This window comes from Pseudorca crassidens, chromosome 3 (assembly GCF_039906515.1).
Source record: "Pseudorca crassidens isolate mPseCra1 chromosome 3, mPseCra1.hap1, whole genome shotgun sequence".
Taxonomy (NCBI): domain Eukaryota; kingdom Metazoa; phylum Chordata; class Mammalia; order Artiodactyla; family Delphinidae; genus Pseudorca; species Pseudorca crassidens.
The window spans coordinates 74279700-74286314 of record NC_090298.1 but is presented as its reverse complement, the minus strand read 5'-3'; the positions used below and the strand labels follow the sequence as shown (position 1 = coordinate 74286314).

The 6615-nt window shown below is 42.7% G+C and overlaps 1 pseudogene; it reads left to right on the top strand.

Moving 5' to 3' along the window:
* The first annotated feature begins 562 nt into the window (after positions 1 to 562).
* Positions 563 to 4059, top strand: LOC137220989 (coiled-coil domain-containing protein 6-like; annotated as a pseudogene).
* The last annotated feature ends 2556 nt before the right edge of the window (positions 4060 to 6615 follow it).

Here is a 6615-nt window from a genome sequence, read left to right as displayed (position 1 = left end):
TGTAACTGGTGACTTTAAGTTGAAGCCAATATACCATTATACTCATTTCCCATTATGAAAATTCTAGGACCCTTAAGAATTATCTAAATCTACTCTACCTGTGCTCTCTACATGGCACAACAAAGCCTGGATGACAGCACATCTGTTTACAATATGGTTTACTGAATATTTTAAGCCCAATGTTGAGACCTAAGGCTCAGAGAAAAAGATTCCTTTCAAAATATTACTACTTACTGACAAGGCACCTAGTCACCCAAGAGCTCTGATAGAGCTGTCCAACAAAGTTCACATTGTTTTCATGCCTGCTAACATATCATCTATTCTTCAGCCCATGGATCAAGGAGTAATTTTGACACTCAAGTCATATTATTTAAGAAAAACATTTCATAAGACTACAGCTACCATAAATAGTGATTCCTCTGATGGACCCAAGCAAAGTAAATTGAAAGCCTTCTAGAAAGGAGTCACCATTTTAGGTGCCATTAAGAACATTCATGGTTCATGGGAAAGGGTCAAAATATTAACATTAACAGGGATTGGAAAGAAGTTGATTCCAACCCTCATGGATGACTTTGAGGGGTTTAAGACTTCAGTGGAGGAAGTAACTGAATATATGGTGGAAATAACAAGAGAACTAGAAGTGGAACTTGAAGATGGGACTAATTTGCTGCAATCTCATGATCAAAGTGTAACAGAGGAGGAGTTGCTTCTTATGAATGAGAAAAGAAAGTGGTTTCTTGAGATGGAATCTACTTCTGGAAAAATGCTGTGAAGATTCTTGAAATGACAACAAAAGATTCAGGACATTACATAAACTTACTTGATAAATCAACAGCAGGGTTTGAAAGGATTGATTCCAATTTTGAAAGAAGTTCCACTGTGGGTGAAATGCTATCAAACAGCATTGCATGCTACAGAAAAATAGTTCATAAAGGTAAGATGGAGTGGCCAAGATGGCAGAGTATGAAGACCCTAAGCTCACCTCCTCCCATGAGGACAGCAAAATTGCAACTATTTACAGAGAAATTATTTATGTGACAAACCAGAGCACTAGCAGAAAAGATCTATAACTAAAGATGTAAAGAAGGAAGCACAACAAGATAGGTAGGAGGGGCAACCCACACACAGGAGGATAATTACAATTGCAGAGGTTCTCCTCAATGAGCAAGTGGTTGGAGCCCCGCATGTGGCTTTCCCAGCCTGGGAGTCCTGCACATGGAAGATAAGCCCCAAGAATGACTGGCTCTGAAGGCCAGTTGGGTTTACTTTCAAAAGAGCCAGAGGACTGTGGGAAATAGAGACTCCACTCCTAAAGAGCACACGCAAAACTTCACATGCTCTGGGACCCAGGGAAGAAGGAGTAATTTGAAAGGAACCTGGGTAAGACACACCTTCTGATCTTGAAGAGCCTCGTGGAGGGGCAGAAGGCAGCTGGGGCTTGTCCTGGGAACATAGACATTAGCATCAGCTGTTTTGAGGAGCTCCTTCTACCACATGGACACTGATGCTGGCAAGCACTATTCTGGAATCCTCCCTGTAGCTTATTTGTACCAGGACTCAGACCAACTCACCAGGTTGTCAGTACAAGTACTGGAATGCCTCCGGCCGAGACACAACTCCACCCACCAGCAGGCCTGTTGCCCTGAAACCCCCTGAGTGCACAGCCACCCCAGGACCTGGCCCTGTCCAGCAGAGGGCCCAGGACCTGGCTCCATACACCAGCTCTAGCCACGGGATTTCCAGGGCCCTGCAGCCAGAGATCTGGGACCTGACTCAGCCCACCAGTAGGTCTCACCCACCAGTGTGTAGGCACTGTCCCCAGGACCCCATGAGCCCACAAACAGGCCAAAACACCAATTCTGGGACCCCCAGGGCCCTGCATCCAGAAACCCTGGGACCCAGCTTTGCCTACCAGTGGGCTGGCAGTAGCTCCGGGACCAGCCTTACTCACCAGTGGGTAGGCACCAGCCCCAGGAAATCCTGGGTCCTGGTCCCACCCACAAGCAGACCAAAACACCAGTTCTGGGACCCACAGGGCCCTGTAGCCAGGTAGGACATATAGTTCAAATGAGCAGAGAGTAGTGCGCTGCTGGGATACATAGGACATCTGCTTCAAAAAGCCACTTCTTCAGGATCGGGAAACATAAGGAGCCCACAAAATGCATAGAAATAAAAATAGCAAATTAGGTAAAATGAGGGGACATTAGGTAAAATGAGAGGACAGGGGTCCCCTTCTTCAGGGGACCAAAATCCCAGAAGAAGAATGAAGTGAAATAGGGATAGGCAATCTACCCGCTAAAGAGTTTAAAGTAAAAATCATAAAGATAATCAAAGTACTCAGGAGAAGAATGGATGAACACAGTGAGAAGATTAACAAAGAGAAGATATAGTCATTGATCTCGGGCGGCAGCGGCAGGAGAGGCGGCAGTGGTGGGAAGTGGCTGGAGCAGGGGGCATTGTCATCTCACCCTTCACCCTGCAGGAGCTCATCAAGCACCTGGCCTCGCTACAGCAGAACAAGGTGCTCAAGGTCCAGCTGGAGACCTACAAACTCAAGTGCAAGGCACTGCAGGAGGAGAAGCGCGGCTTGCGCAAAGCCAGTGTGACCATCCAAGCCCAGGCTGAATGGAAAGAAGAATTCATCAGTAACACATCATTCAAGAAAATTCAGCCTTTGCAGAAGGAGAAAGAAACCCTTGCTATAAATTACGAGAAGGAAGAAGAGTTCCTCACTAATGAGCTCTCCAGAAAATTGATGCAGTTGCAGCATGAGAAAGCCAAACTAGAACAGCATATGGAGCAGGAATTCCAGGTCAGCAAACTGATGAAGAAAACTAAAAAACTGGAGAACGATACCATTTCTAAGCAGCTTACATTAGAACAGTTGAGACGAGAGAAGATTGACCTCGAAAGTACTTTGGAACAGGAACAAGAAGCACGAGTGAATCGTTTCTGGACAAGGATGGAACTTGAAGCTGAAAAGCGAATCCTGCAGGAGAAATTAGACCAGCCGGTGTCTGCTCCCCCATTGCCTAGAGACATCTCCGTGTAGATCGACCCTCCAGAAAACGTGATGCGACACATCAGGTCTTTAAAGAATGAACTGGAGAAGCTGAAGAAGCAACTGAGTGCTGCCCAGTTACAGCATTCCGAGATAATGGCGCAGTATTTGGAGGAGGAACTTCACATGAGGGAAGAGGACCTGAGAGGAAGCTGCAGAGGGAGATGGAGAGGAGAGAGGCCCTCTGTCGACAGCTCTCAGAGAGTGAGTCCAGCTTAGAGATGGTTGCTGAAAGGTATTTTAAGGAGCTGTCTGCACAAGGATTAAGACCTCACATTGTGTGCAGCCCGATCCCTTACACACCTTCTCCCAGTTCAAGCCGGCCGATATCACCCAGTCTCTCGTATGCAAGTAACACACTTGGTTTCATGCCACCAACTTCACTGACTAGAGCTGGAATGTCTTATTACAATTCCCCAGGTCTTCATGTGCAGCATATGGGAGCATTCCACGGTATCACAAGGCCTTCACCGCAGAGAAGCAAGTCCTGATCAATTCAAATGGCCCACGCTACCTCCGTCTCACAACACACAGACCCCTGTCCAGCCACTGCCACCTCCATCTCCACCACCCATGCAGCCCGCAGTCCCCTCAGCAGGCACCTTGCAGCCTGCCCCCTCGCAACAGTCGGTTCACCCCTCCTCCCAGCCTTAATGCATGTGCTTAGTCCGAACCTCATGTCGGCACACGTTCTTGTACAGTGGAGCCGAGCTGTCGACTCAACGCCAAAGGCTTCCTTCCCTGGAATACGAATGTGACTTATTTGCACTGAGGTTATCTAGGCTTCACTATTCATTATGTTGCAAATGTGTGTCGGAAACGCAGCCAGTGTTGTGGATCTACAACTCTACACGGACGACTTTTTTCTTCGGTGTTTTACTTGAATCTACATGTGTGCACATTCCCTGGCTGGGACGTTGGCTGTTCGACTGTTTGGTAGTTCAGCAGCAGTGTGCAATTTTCGCCTGGCCCCAGAGCTTCGTTTTCCTGGCTTTTAGGTTGGAAAATAAAAAGGGATATCTTTTTATTTTTTTCCATGAATTTGCAGAAAATTACTGAGCTGTTATTACCCCTCCCCTCCCATTATAATGGTGTTTACCAAGCATACCAATAATTCAGCACTACAATTCAGAACTTTGAAAATCTAGCACTCAGTATAAAATGGGAAGTTAGATGGATCAGTACCAAAGACAATGCTCAATAGAGCTTTCTACAGATACACTTTGTATGGGTTATTTTCAGTATATCCCAACATCCATGTCTCTTGTAAAACAGATCACCTAAAGTACTGGATCACATGGCTATATCTTTTCCACATGCATGGGATTGATAATTATTGTATATCCAGGTGTGATTTTTTCTTTATCCTTGATGTTAGCCTCCTCAAACTGGACCCCTCTCACGTGAGTCGATAACTGTTGTCCTACCCACCAGTGGTTGTTATGACTGATTAGAAGGTGCTGTGTGATTTCTGCCGCAGAGGACAGTGTGATTGTAACAAAAACAGCTATTTCCCCTTTCCATTCTTTACTTGTGTTTCCCTAAAACAGAGTTCAAACAAATATTTTAAAGGTACAAAATACTATTAGAAAATACTATTTGAAATAAACATTATAGGAATATCTTAGCATAACGGCCACAAAATACTTTATTGCTGAGGACTTTATTGCTGAGCACAATATCACTGAGGACTGCTTATTTTGCCCAGTAAAATCGAGTGCAGTGTACAGAGAAGTATATCTTGAATGCATTATTTCTGTTCATTTAGCACAAATAAATTGTTTGGTTTCACTTTAAAGTAGAAAAATGAGTTAGAAGATATACAGAAAAAGCAAACAGAGATTAAGAATGCAATAACTGAAATAAAAAATACATTAAAAGGAATCAACAGTAGATTACATGATACAGAGGAACTCCTCAGCAAGCTGGAAGACACAGTATTGGAAATCACTGAACCTGAACAGAAAATGGAAAAAAAGTAAAAAGAAATGAAGACAATTTAAGAGACCTCTGAGACAACATCAGGCATACTACCATTTGCATTATAGTAATCTCAGAGGGAGAATAGAGAGAGAAAGGAGCAGAGAACATATTTGAAGACATAATAGCTAAAAACTCCGTCAACCTGGGAAAGGAAACAAACATCCAGGTACAAGAAGTACAGAGAGTCCCAAACGGGTTCAACCCAAAGAGGATCACCCCAAGACACATTATAATTAAAATGGCAAAACTTAAAGAGAGAATATTAAAAGCAGAAAGGGAAAAGCAACAAATTACAAACTCCCACAAGGCTATCTGCTGACTATTCAGCAGTAACCCTGCAGGCTACAAGGGAATGGCACAATGTGTCTAAAGTGATGAAAGGAAAAAACCTACTACCAAGAATATTGTAGCCATGAGGGCTCGCATTCAGATTTGATGTAGAGGTCAAAAGTTTTACAGATAAGCAAAGCTAAAAGAGTTCAGCAGCACAAAACCAGTTTTATAAGAATTGTTAAAGGGACTTCTCTAAGTGAAGAAGAAAAAACCACAACTAGACACATGAAAATTATGAAAGGAAAAAGCTAACCGGTCAAGACAAATACATAGTAAAGGTAGTAAAGCAACCACATATAAAGTTACTAGGAAGGTTAAAAGACAAAGGCCACTTTTATTCAACATAGTCATGAAAGTCCTAACCACAGCAATTGGACAAGAAAAAGAATCAAAATTGGAAAGGAAAAAGTAAAACTGTCACTGTTTTCAGGTAACATGATACTATACATAGAGAATCCTCAAGATGCCTCTCACTACGAGAGATCATCAATAAATTTGATAAAGTGGCAGGATACGAAATTAATATACGGAAACCTGTTGCATTTCTATACACTAACAATGAACTATCAGAAAGAGAAATTAAGAAAATAATTCCACTTATAATCACATCAAAAGAAAAAATTACCTAGGAATAAATCTAATTAAGAAAAAAAATCCTTCATGAAAAAAAATGTCAATCAATGCAGCAAACTTTATTGTATTATTTTAAGAATTGCCACAGCCACCTCAGCCTTCAGCAACTGTCATCCATCAACATCGAGGCAAGAACCTTCACCAGCAAAAAGATTATGATTGCTGAAGGCTCAGATGATGGTTAGCATATTTTAGCAGTATTTTTTTAATCAAGTTATGTACATTGTTTTTTAGACATGCTACTGTGCACTTAATAGACTACAGTGTCATGTAAACATACTTTTATATGCACTGGGAAACTAAAAAATTTGTGTGACTCACTTTATTGCCCACTTTATTGTGGTGGTCCAAACCTGAGATACCTCTGAGGTATGCTTGTATTTATTTTCCATTTGTCAAGCTATTTATAGCTTCTTTCCATTTTGTCTTACTCTGATTTTTTTTTGGGGGGGGGGTCTCTCCTCATGCCTTGTGGGATCTTAGTTCCCTGACCAGGGATTGAACCCAGGTCCAGGGAGTGAAAGCACCAAGTCCTAACCATTGGACTGCCAGGGAATTCCCCATTTTGTCTTATTCTGGATTAAATGATGTTTATTATTTTATCC